The sequence below is a fragment of the Podarcis melisellensis genome (genome assembly GCF_964234715.1).
Source record: "Podarcis melisellensis genome assembly, chromosome: 5".
NCBI lineage: Eukaryota > Metazoa > Chordata > Lepidosauria > Squamata > Lacertidae > Podarcis > Podarcis melisellensis.
Window position 1 is genome coordinate 56,688,423 of NC_138537.1, and position 13,468 is coordinate 56,701,890.

Genomic DNA, 13,468 nt, shown 5'->3' on the forward strand with positions numbered 1-13,468 from the left:
AAGCTGCAGTTGGTGCAGGAAGACATTATTGCCTGAGTAGCTTCTTTAGGACCTGTGCTGGTTGCCATTACGCTTCTGAGTCCAATTGAAGAGGCTTATTTTGGCATATAAAACCCTAAGTGACTAAGGGCCCAGAATATCTGAAGCAGCAGCTCCTCCCATGTAGACTAGACTAGGTGCTGAGATTTGTAGGGGAGGCCTTGTTGGCAGTTCCACTGCCATGTGAAGTTCACGAGGGGTCAGTGTGTGAGAAGGCCTTTTCCGTGGTAGTTCCCAGGCTGTGGAATGCCGTCCCCTCTGAGGTGCAACTGGCCTTGTCACCATGAATTCTCACATTAGATCAGGCTGTACCTTTTTGCATGGGCCCATGGAAGGAGTATTTCCTGTTGAATTTAATGGGGCTTATTCCCAAGTGTTTAGATTTGCTGCCTAAATCCCAATGATTTCAAAAGGAAGGGGTGAGATTCTGGTTAATTACTTCCAGAGAACACAGTGGAATTTTAAAGAAGCTTAATATGGAATGAATTGTTCTTTTCGTTTTTCCATCTCATAGCGGGGGGAAATTGTCTATGAAAGGATCCCATTCTTACATTTCTATCCATAAAGTATCCAGGGTAGCTAACATCAGAAATTAAAACAAAACAACGAAACAAATAACAATCAATAATTGTTAAAAGGGGGGATAAAACAACCAAGCAACTAGAATCATAACAAAAACAAAATTCAATCAGCAGTACATATATCAAAGGGTTACCTAAGGATTACAATTTCCAATTACAAGGGAAAAATAGGATGTGAAGGAGTGGCAGATACATTTCCCGGGATAGCAGACAAAATTCCACATTGTGGGGGCTGCATTATAAAAAGCCTTAGTAAGTATCCAGGAGGGGAGGGGATTGATGAATGTGTGTGTCATGAGGTCAACAAAATCCTCTCCCTGCACTATCCAGGGATGTTCTACGAGGAAGAAAAGGGAAACATACATATTTTCCATTTCCCACCCTCTAGATAGAACATCCACTCTTCCAGCTCAGTGGATTTAACATCCTGATTAAATTAAACCACAGTTTTCTAGTATGGATATAATGGAAATTTATGGCTTTTCAAACTATTCTTGTATGCAAACAAAGGTAAAGGTGGAGGCAGTATTGCATTGGTCTGATGCTCATTCTTGGCCTCAGCAGCCATGGTTTACTGAACTGTGATTGCTGCCTCCGAATCTGATCACAGTATTAATATTGACATTTTGGCCTAGAAAAATCCTGTGTTGTTTGCAGGGGTTCCTGCTCAAAGTATGTGGAAAGTGAGTTTTCAGTCTGATCCTAAGCATGTTTATAAAGAAGTAGCACCCCAGTCTCAAGACCCACTGAACTCAATGGGCCGGCCTGCTCAGTATACACGAATAGGATTACCCTGTAAATGGTTAAAATGGCTAAGCTATATCTGAAACTGGGTGATTTGTTTTTTAAAATGACAGCAGATTTGGGGTTTCAGAGGGGAATTCTGCCAAACTGTTGTTTCTTATTAAAATGATAAAGCACTGTAAAATTATATTCAGATATAAATAAAAGTGACAGAACAATCCTGAAGTTATTTATGCATTTATGAAATATATATATATATGCTGCAGTTTTAATCTTTTGGCAACAGCCTGTCTCAAAATGAGACCACATTCTGAAAGGATAAAAGAATTTTATGAAGCAGTATTTACAAGATGCCACCAAGCAAGCATAATTTCGATTTAGAAAGAACTGGGACATCAAGTGCATGTGTGTGTGTGTAAAGTTTATACATTCCACTGCTTTATAGTTGCTGTGCAACTTGATGGTTTGGGAGCAACATTTTAAGTAGCAGCTATTTTTGCTGGCCTGTTCCTCTTGGGATCTTTGCCTAGCCTACATCAATCACACCTGAATTCTTCCAACTGAATTTCTCCAGTCAATGCATAGTCTTACTCAAGCGGATTAACCTGAAAAGGTAACATGAGCTTGGGTTGCAATGAATCTTGAAAGAATGCATTTCAGTTCTATCTACTATTTTCTGTGCACGTAAATGGCAAATGCTTTGGAAGCTCCAATATCTTCTTTCGGAACGATTTAGGTTGTGTTTTCCTGAAGTTCCATTATATGTAAAAAAAAAACCACCAAAAAAAACAGCTTGCACTCCATTCTCTTGAAATGGAAGCACCTTGTGTTTTCAGTGTTCTCAAATACTTAGCTTTGGAGCATACAGAACAACAACCCCTCTTCCTGCATGCCTTCTCCAGAGTGACTCTTTAAAGTGTCAATCCTCAATGGCCAATTCATCTCCTTTCACTCTGATTGGCTCCAACAAAATGGTTGAGAAGATTTCTTCTCAGTGGCTAAACAGCTCCTTTTTCCTGCTGTTTTGGGTAGCTGTAGGGTGCTGGAGACAGGGACCCTGCAACCTCAGACCTCTGGAAATGGCAACACAGGCAGACCATCAAACACTCAAAACAGAGTTCAGAAACTTCTCAACAACAACACAAAAGTCCTAGGCATCAAGGCTGCATGAAAGACATGCCTTAAGATAATTCTCTTTAACCTGGTGCCTTCCACAGCTGTGCTGACTGGGAATGATGGGAGTTGTAATCCAAAATGTATGGAGAGCAGTAGATTGGGAAAGTTGCTTTGACTGAAGCCCCATCCCCTCTTCTCCATGATAACTGGGAGGCTAGTTTTGATAACTCATTGGTAAGAAAAATGTACCCTGATTTGCTCAAAGGTGCTAATATCTCTGGTTCATAAATAGGAATACACAGTTATATATGTTTACTTCACAATAAGTCCCACCCCAAGGACTTCAAAGGAATTGCAGCCCGTACCTAATAACGTAGGGAGGGTTCTCTTTGAGCTTTCAGTCAGTCCACTTACATAGAAATTTATCTTGTGCACACTCTTTGTTAAGGAAACTTCGGGATAGTTTCCCCACAAGAGATCTAAGCAGATGTTTACTTGGCAATTTCTGCACTAAGGTTTGAAGGTTGCACTGATTCTGAAGGCTCAGCAGCAGATTGAATCGTGACATTTTGGAGCCATGCCCTCTAACCTGTTCTTTCATTCTGCTGGTGCATCTGTTGTTCTTCAGAGGATCCACCACTGCCTGCCAGACTTCACAGTACCAAACTGCAGCTCTTTCAGGCAGAACTATCTGTTATATTACATTCAGAGGTAAGAAGTCAAAATCACAGTTTCCCATCTCAGCCTATTTTGCCCTAGGAAAGCAGAGAATTGTTATGGTTACCGGGCTGATTGTGGGAAAAGATCTCACTTCTAGTTACAAATGTCTACTTACCACCTGGGGGTTCTTCCCCCGAACTTGGCTCTAAATGGGGCTCGCTAGAAGACCATCTGCTCTCATGCTATGTTAAGTTTCCTAATACCCCGGCCATAAATAGGTGGCGATTTTAACGCCCGCACAGCAGCAAACTTGGACGCACTGACCAAAGCCAAATGGTGGGTTACTCCAACCTTGATAATTATGATCTGGATCATATCATGAGGAGAACTTCTAAAGACAACAGAGCAAATGAGGCTGGAGTACTCCTCTATCAAATGGCCATCCGTTTAAATCTGGTCCCCTTAAATGGCACATGTCTCCCTGACATTCCTGGGGATTTTACCCACCTGAGCGTTAAATCAAACAGCGTCCTCGATTACCTGTTGGTCTCCAGGGATCTACTTAAGTGCATTTCCACCTTTAAGATCGAGAATATACAATCTAGTGATCATCTTCCCCTTGTAGCCAAGCTCTCCCTGAACTGGCAGTCGAAGGCCCATAGACATGCGACCCAGATGGTAACCAACGAATCTCTCCGAGTAAGAGGAATCAAATGGTCGGAGACCCAGGCTCAAAGGTACCAAGAATTCTTTCAAAAAGTAATCCTTGGGCCCCATCCTAACATAGGCTCTGCCTCAGACGAGCATAGCATAGTGCTGAAACGCTTCCACCATCATACGACTGATCTTACGTCCTTCTTCAGGTTACCACCCAAAATATTAAATCGAAATGAATATACTTACGGTGCCCCCTGGTATAATTCTCAGTGTAAACAAGCAAGACAGCGCCTCCGTGCTATATATAATGTATATAAGACCTCCGATGCAGCTACTCTGCCAGCTAGTTATGCACAAGCCAAGCTAGTTTACAAACGCACGCAGAAAACTGCCAAACGTGAGTGGCAACACAATCGCTGGCAGGCTTTGATTACTGCTTCAAAATCACACAGATCCAGGGAATTCTGGTCTTTGATCAACAGAAGGGTGAGGAAATACCCAAGGGCAGTCATCCCTGCACCGACATGGGAATTGTTCCTGAAGAAATGCTTCTCACAGGCAGATGCTCCCTCCGACCACCTGACGCAACTGTTTACCCACCTACCTATTTGGCCTCCCACCGATCCGGACGAAATAGCCAAGCTAATAGCGCAGCTGAAACCAGGTAAAGCCCCAGGGCCCGATCTGATCCCTGCTGAAGCCATTAAACTACACCCAAAATGGTGGGCTGGCATCTTGGCCAAAACCTTTGATGCAATCAACGCTTCTGGCCTCATCCCCAAAATATGGAAGGAGGCCATTATAGTACCAATTCATAAAAAAGGTTCTCCAATGGAGCCGGAAAACTACCGTAACATCAGCCTCCTTTCGATCATAGGGAAAATTTATGCCAGCTTTTTGCTGACTAAACTATTGCGATGGGTAGATGAGACTAATCAGATTGGCCACGAACAAGCAGGGTTCAGAATTAAACGCTCTACAACCGATCATGCGATAGTTCTTTACCATCTGGCACGAAAGTACTCCTCTCCCCCCCGGGGCTACCTCTGTGCTGCCTTCTTAGACCTAAAGGCAGCCTTTGACAGCGTTCCTAGAAATATTCTATGGGAGAAACTTGCGAAACAGGGCATCGATAGAAGACTCCTATGGCTTATAAGTCAGCTCCATGAAGGCACCCTTGCTAGAGTGAGACTTACCCCTGCGGGCGATCTCACAAATTCGATACCAATAAACAAGGGAGTGCGCCAAGGATGCATATTGGCTCCCTGTCTATTCAACCTATTCATCAGCGACATGCGAGCACCCCTAGTTAACTCATCTCCAAGTACACACGCGCCTAGACTTGCGGACTATCGCTGCCCACTCCTTTTATATGTGGACGACGCGGTAATTCTATCCTATACACGTGTTGGACTAACCAGAGCTTTGAAGATCTTTGCCACGTATTGTCAACTCAACCAATTAACCATCAACCATGCTAAATCCAAGATTCTGATTTTCTCCAGAAGCCGGAGATTATACGAATGGAAGCTTGGTGGAGCAAAAATAGAGCAAGTCCTAAAATTTCAATACCTAGGAGTTATTTTTCAACACAACTTGGGGTGGAAAGCTCAAATTCAACACCTACTTAACAAGGCCAAAACTTTGTCATATGCGCTCCTCCGATTCTTTTTTTCGGATGGAGCTTTGCATGTTCCCTCGGCCCTAAAGGTGTTCAAGGCAAAAGTGGTCGCCGTGCTAGCTTATGCTGCCCCGCTTTGGGCCGTGATGACAGATCTTGCTCCTCTTGAGACACTGCAAAATCAATTCCTGCGGCGGCTCCTAATGCTCCCCCTGTGCGTAAGCAACGCAGCCATGCGACTAGAACTGAAGATCGCATCCTTAGAAACTTGCCTGTGGAAGCAAGTCTTCAATTATTGGTTATCATTGTGGCATAGATTACCAAACCACTACCTTGTCCAGTGCTTATGGCGAGATGAATTCGCTAGCCTTTGGACTAGTAGAATTCATGCCAAACTCCTGAGCTATGGAATCTCTCCTTCAGATTCCCTAAAACTAGACCAAATTACTGCTCAAAGACTGATCCGCCAAAGACTGGATGACATCGATCTACAGCGAAATTATATGCTGGGGGGAGGTGTTTGTTCGCCCCAGAACATTGGTATCACTTTAACTTACTGCGTTCCATCATACCTCTCCTCCCTCTCGACTGTTGCCCATAGACTGGCCTTCACCAAAGCGAGGTTCAACGTTTTTCCCTCCAACGTCCTGAGACATAGATTCTCAAAGGGCCAAGCCCCCGCCACGTGTGAATGTGATAAGGAGACGCCGGAGTCGCTCCAGCACATCATGTTCACTTGCCCCCTGTTCAATGTGCCACGGGTAAATCTGTTGGGATCAATCATACAGAAACTAGAGGGCACCCCACCAAAATTCCACCTTGCTCAAATTTTGCAGGATAAGGATACCCATACGACCCTGAATGTGGCTAGGTTCCTGGTCGCTGTCCTTACCCAAAAGCGACGCCAAGGAGCACTACAAACTAACTAAGGCGTAGTATGCCATTCCATTTTATAGTATTTTATTGTTACTGTGGTGTTTTAGCAACTGTTTTTTTTCCCCCCATGTGCACAAGCTGTTATTTATGTGTTGTTTTTACCTGTATGGGCCTATGGCCGTAATAAATATTGTTGTTATTGTTGTTGTTGTTTATGGTTTAGTATCTTTGTACACATTCATACATTTATCTTCATACATCCTTTTCAGACTCGAAATTGCCTTGGTTTACGTCCCCCCATAAGGTCCCATTATTTCCCCCATGTTGCTATTTTCTTATCAAGATGACGTTGCCAGTTACCATGTGCTTATCGCATCTTGCAATTCCAGCTGCTTTTCTAAAATTGTGAGTCACGGGGGACGGAGGGGGTATGGCGGAGAGACACAACACGGAAAGAATCTTGGCTTCCTTTCCTTTTAGGCTCCATAGCAGAAAGCAAAGTTTGAAAACATTACCTACAGCTACTCTTAAAAAAAGAAAGTGATACAGGAAATACAGTCATAGGTCATCTTCACAACAATTGCTACTTACAAAAATCTGATTTGTTTAGTGGCGGGAAGGGGAGAGACAAGCAATTTTAGTATAAAGTATTCAGAATGCAAGCTCCAGCTAAGATGCAATTGCAGTGAAATCCGATATAGTGTTGGATTTAGATCAGGGTTAAGTTTGCTTCCCTATGCACCTTAACTGGCGGCCCTATTTAAAAGAAGCTCTTATCTGTTCCATGTGGGCAGAGGGAACTCCCATTTGCTCCTGTTCATGCCCATGGTATATATTGTATTCTGTCAATGGTAAACTATATTATGATAGCCATAGTCTGTACCAACATGACTTTCAGAATATCTCCTCCCACCACCAAGTACCATGTGCCTTAGGACACAATCTGCAGCAGAAATATGCAAAGCAGCAAACTGGTAAGAGAATATGAGCTTTGTTTATAGCTTTGGAAGGCTGTGCTTAATAGAATTCATCACCCCTAATTAAATTTGCATGTATTTTGATTTATGCTATTATATAATTAAATTTAAGCCATCAACATTTTTTTTATGAAGTAGTAAACACAAACATTTTAAAACACACACTGTGGGTAACAATGCAATTTACCTACACGTGTAGCAATTCTTGCAGTTAAATAGGCATTCATTACTAATTCCTTTGGGATTCATAATAAAATTAGACGTCAATTAAATACTATACATAGGTATAGTATTTAAGACATTTTCCTGTTTCTCTAGAAATTAACAGTAGAAATTGCCATTGCAGTCCCAGGCACAGTGGGAAGGGATGAGGTGATAACTGGTGAACAAACCGACACAACAACAACATTCTGGGATTGAAAATGGTTTTCAACGATGAAAATGATTACAGATATAGGTAGGCTTTGGCTTAGGCATTAGGTGTGCTTCCTGATTAATACTCCTGCGTTGGTTGGAGATTTTCAGGGTCATGCCTGGGTTAAGGGCCACCTCATGTCAGGCATGGAGTATCCTCTCCTCCCCCAGTAGCCTCAGAAGAATAAACAATTTGTATTTATGGCTTTTATTCAGCCATCTGGTTGCAAGACAAAAGATCCACGTCTTCACGCATAGGAGACATTGGCTGCTCTGAGTCCCTCCTCTTTCATCTCCCACAACATCCTGGAAAGCTACAGGAAGTCACAGGAGTCACATCCCTCTGCATTCTCTTTTCTTGAACGCAGAGGGATCTGTGAGCCTTTGGACTAGGAGGGTCTCCCATACACTCCAGGGAGGTCTCTGCTGTCTGTTCTCTAACTTCCCCTTCCTCATCCTCTACTATCTCATAGCTAGGGATTTCCTCATCCAGCTGTACATCAGCCCTGTCTCCCTCTCCTCCTTAAACTGTTAGAGAAACTTCCCACTTCTCATCCTCTTCTGAGAGGAGCCGATCAGACAGAGGGCTCATTTCCCACTCCTCCTATTCAGTCCAGTCCCTGACACCTCAAGATGTGGGTCAGCTAAGCTGGGCCCCCAGGCCACTATTTGGAAGTTCTATGGCCCATCTGCTCTCCTCTAGGCGTCAGGAAAGAACTTCCAGCCAAACCCCTTTACTGGGGTATCCTGAGATAATGCACCCATTGGAGGGAAAGAGAGTGAGGCACTTCACCCACTTCCAGAAAGCAAACTACAGGATTCAACATACCCATTTCATCTATTTCATTTAACTAAAGAGGCAGGGACAGAAAGATCAACTAGGAGATATATATAGAAAACTACATTTTCTCATTTTATAATGTATTTCTTAAAATGCACTATGTATTTTACCAAAATAACCACATATGATGCTAGCAATTATACATGGCAAGAGTTCATTAGATAGTTTGCCATTTTGTATTGGAGTGTCTAGAACAGGGGTGAGGAACCTGTGCCCTTCAGATGTTGGTAGGAAATGTCAGACATATTCCAATTCTATGTAAAAAAAACAAGCCCAGATTCAGACAGATGTAGAACAGTGTCATTAGCAAATTAGCATTTGTTTATTTTTCGTTGTTATTAGGGAAATGGAACCATTTTCCTTAGTCATTTATTCCGCTTCCCTACTTCTTAACCTTAGACCAGTTCTATTTAGAGCTGTTTATGTTGTCGTTTGTACAAATAACACATCTGCACATTTTTTTTCTTCATGTCATTTTGCATCTGGTAGGCAGATGATACTCCTCGTTATCTGACTCTGTAGGTCATTGAAAATGGATATTGAGCAATTTTGCCTCCTACAGCTTTGGTAAAACGCCAAACCCAGTTAGGGAAAGAGAAATGCTTCGATTTGTTATCCATGCAAAGAAAGAAAGAAAGAAAGAAAGAAAGAAAGAAAGAAAGAAAGAAAGAAAGATTCCAAAACCAAGTGGATTGCTAAATGGTATTGATGTTACAAGGAACATGGTAATCTCTAAAGAGATGCACTACATGCTACATGGCAGTTTGTGTCGTCCCCCCCCCCCCCGAAACTAATATTTGAAACTTATGGGAAGGAGATACATTTTATTTATTTACTAAATTCACTTCCTTCCCTTCCGCCTAAAGGGCAGCACACAATAAGTGATGAAACAATAAAAACATCTTTAAAACATATGTGGACACCAGTATCAAGGTTACCATGTCAACACAGGTATCCTTTAAGGCAGCATTAAAGGAAAGTAATATTATGGAACTAGCTGCAGAATCTCAAGATTTCTCTACAACTTTGCAGACAGGAAACAAAATAGAACCCTTGGATGGAATCTCAGGGCCCCTTAGGATATAGCTCTTGCTGGGATATAAAAGGCAAGCATACAGTACTGAGATAAAAACAATGTCTCAAGTAGTAGCGCTTGGAGTCATCAAGCCCTGTGAGGAGAAAAGGTGGTAACCTTGCTTGTCCCTGCAAATGTATGGCCTGATGCATCTTTGCAGACTGCAGGATGGCAGCAGTATACTCCTGTGAGTTTAGCAGCCTAATATGCAAACAAAAAACAAAACAAAAGCAAAAACAGGAAATGTAGGTTGCAATCTTATTTTCTAATAAGAAGTAAATCTTCTTGGTCACAGTGGGATTTGCTGCTAAGCACACGTGCAGAAGCTCAGGCTACAAGTTTTCCCCACATAGCCATGCCATGAATTGTTTCATATATTTAATTCCTGCATGTCAGGGAAGTGGCTCCACCTACTATTAGCTCCATCTGTCAGGACCCTTGGCTCTGCCTACCATTTGCCATCCTACCTTCTCTCCCACCAAGCCCAAGCTGCTACTCGTGATGGCCACCAAATTAAACAACTTTAAAAATGGGATTAGACAGATTTGTGGAGGATAAGGTTATCAATGGCTAGAAGGAATGATGGCTTTATATAAGCTCCAGGAGAAACAGCATGCTTCTGAATACCAGTTGTGAGCAAGGTGAGCAGCAAAATGCCATTTCACTTAGGTCCTTGTGGGCTTTCCTTGGGAATCGGGTTGACAACTTAGGGAACAGAGCACAGATGTGACTTTTAGTGTGATCTACCAGAGCTCTCCCTATTTTATATATATAAACCCTTTGCCAATTGTTCCAACAACATCAGGTCTATTGACCTTAGCCAAACCACACTCTTAAGTGGGAATGGTTTTCTTTCTTTATTGTCTGTCTTTGTGGACCTCAGAATAATATTAACATGCAAGCTCAGTAGCAAGATTAATGGAATTTAACATTTTACAATAATATTTTTGTGAACAGCTTTCCCTTACTCTGAAGCTCCAACAAAAACAACATGCAATTGAATGACCCTTAGTCTCTGTTTCAAAGTTTTACTGAAACAATGATTAGCCACAAAGAATCTTAAAAATGCACAGGTGTTCAAAGCTTTTATGAAGAACCAGCTTCCCCTGCCCACATTACAGTAAGCAATGGAATAAGTGTCAGACTCATAATAAGAGACACTCCCCCCCCAAAGGACAAATTAGGTATTCTACAGAATGTTCTCCTCCCACACACCAAACAGGTTTTCATATCCTATTGTTTCCACTAACCTTGCCATAGATAAGATAACAATATTCCAAACTTATTATGAGATAGGCTTTTCATGAAATTGTCATGTATTTTGTCCTTACACTTGGGAAATTACTTTTGGGGGTAAACATAAAGGGACCCAAATGAAGCAAAGAAGATGAATAAACTTTAAATGTCAAAAAGCATTTATGAATGAATTCAAAGCAGTTCTCAAAATGCTATGCCATTTCAAATGTCAGTACAATGAATAAGGCTTCATCCTCCAGAATAGGTTGAGGTCAATGGTTGGCAAGGGTAGTTTAAAAAAATCTGCCATAGAGAAGAAGGAGAATATGAGTACTGTCCATGAAACAAAAGCCAGTCGAGATGGTAGCTTCTGCAGTCACAAGAAAAGCTTATTGACATTAGCTTGGTCCTCCTCCAACTGGTCCCTGGTGTACTGGTTTACAAAGATATTGTGTGATTTTCAGGAAGAAAATTGAATTGCATAGGAATGCTGGGTTTGTTTCATAGCTAGTTTTTATAAGGGGCACTGCTAATTGCATGCACATATTACTTCCTTGTCAAACTATGTACTCCTAATTACTGTGTAATATATGGCAGCAGTTAAAGCCAAGATACTGAATCCAGATCAAAATGTGGTCAAGCATACATTTTATAACTTTGTTGGGGATCTGCCCCTGACAGAGTTCAGCTTCCCCGAAGGCACAGTCTTGGGATTTTTGTAGACCCTTCACTGCACATTGAAACTGTGCCAAATACACTTTCACCAAATTCATCTTGTAAGAAACTGTCACCTTCTGAACCAGGAAGTTTTCATCATCTGTTCTTCAATATGAATACACAATGAGACATAGCAACTGAATGGAAGTCAAACTTCTAACACTCCTACATTGCTTCATGCAAATATTCTGTGCATAATTGCAACATTGTATATTTTGTGTTTGTCTGTCTACTCTTTTTTGAAAAAAGATGGGATTGCATGGATGGTGTGTGCTTCCCTTCAAAACTACACACATTGGTACAGCATGGAATCTATACCATAAGGGCTTCAGCCTTTAATTCCTGCTTGTTCAGCCTTAAATGTACAGTGATGCACTATACACAGGAAAGATTGAAAGTGGTTCACCAAATGAAAGGGGAGAACACCAGAAACACCTGGTGTTCCAGGGTCTGCAGGGGCTTTCTGAAACCCTGAGGCAGAAATTAATCAGAAGCCATGACTCTATGGTATAAAACCCTCAAGGCATGTAAGTCAAGGCTGCCTCCTTCCATTGTGACCTATCATACTTCAGTGCGTGTCAGTAACTCACCTACCCTGCATTTTTCAAATGCTGAGGAACTGTCCATGGACTCTGCAAGAAGTGAAGCTTTCCAAAATATGGCCTGCAGAACAGATTGTTGTTGTTAAAAGCACAGCAGTGGAGGGTTATTATTTTTTAAGTTAAAATATTCATTTCAGTTTTATATATAAAAAATTTACGTTGCTCTGCTTTAACAAAACCCAAAACCCAGAGCCCTTCAGAACTATGTAGACAACCTCATCTAAGTCCTGTTTGAAGCTTCTAAGAAAAGGCAGGTGATGCTGCAAAGTTTTTAAAAAATGTACAGGCAAGAGTATACCCCACTCAGCTACCTCTTAATTATTTTAGGGTATGAAGAGAAACAAAGACAATCTACCACTCTCCACCATCATAATAAAAGTTAGTCCTTTTTACTTTCATTCACAAAAAGCTCCTGGTCCTATTTGGAAGACTTAATCTCCTCTGGAGGGGTTCTGTGCCTGCAAATTTCATCCACTTTGGCAAAAAGCAATGTTATAGCTATTTTTAGATTTCCCCATTATAGTAAATGGGGAACCACAACAGTTCATTTTATACAGGTGAGCTGAGAACCTCATCAACGCTATTTTCTAGAAAAAGAGGTGCCAGAACTCACCACGAACACCTCCCTTGTTCTCTTATAATGGCAATGGTGGCCACCTGAGAGGTGCCGGAACTGAGTTCCAGCTGGAAAAAAAGGCCTGGGAATCGTTCAAAGAGGAGAGAACACAGAGAAATGGATCAGAATATTTAAAAACACACAGATACACGCTAAAGCAGGCATAGGCAAATGCTGGCCCTCCAGATGTTTGGGACTACAATTCCCATCATCCTCAGCTAACAGGACCAGTGGTCAGGGGTGATGGGAATTATAGTCCCAAACATCTGGAGGGCTGGAGTTTGCCTATGCCTGAGCTAAAGATTGGGGCCCATAAACAACAAATGAACAAATGTGATATTTAACGGGGGGGGGGACCACCACCACCACCAAATTCCCTGTTTCCTGAAATGCTCACCTAGTTAGCTGTTACTGAACTCTCATGAATGTACAGATCAAGGAAGGGCCAGGTGTGGATTATTCACAGCCAGTTTCATCTGCTGTGAAAGAAGCAGCGTGTAGCATTTTCCAGATAGTATCCACCACATTATTAAAGTGAAATTGGAATTGATACACAGAAGCAAGCATGGAAACACAATCCATGGCGGTATTCTCCCACAATCATAAGGATATGAATTGCATGATGCTTTGTAATCATAGCTTTGAAAATTAACACTACCCAATAAAAGTGACAGAATCTGGTCTGGACAATTTTTC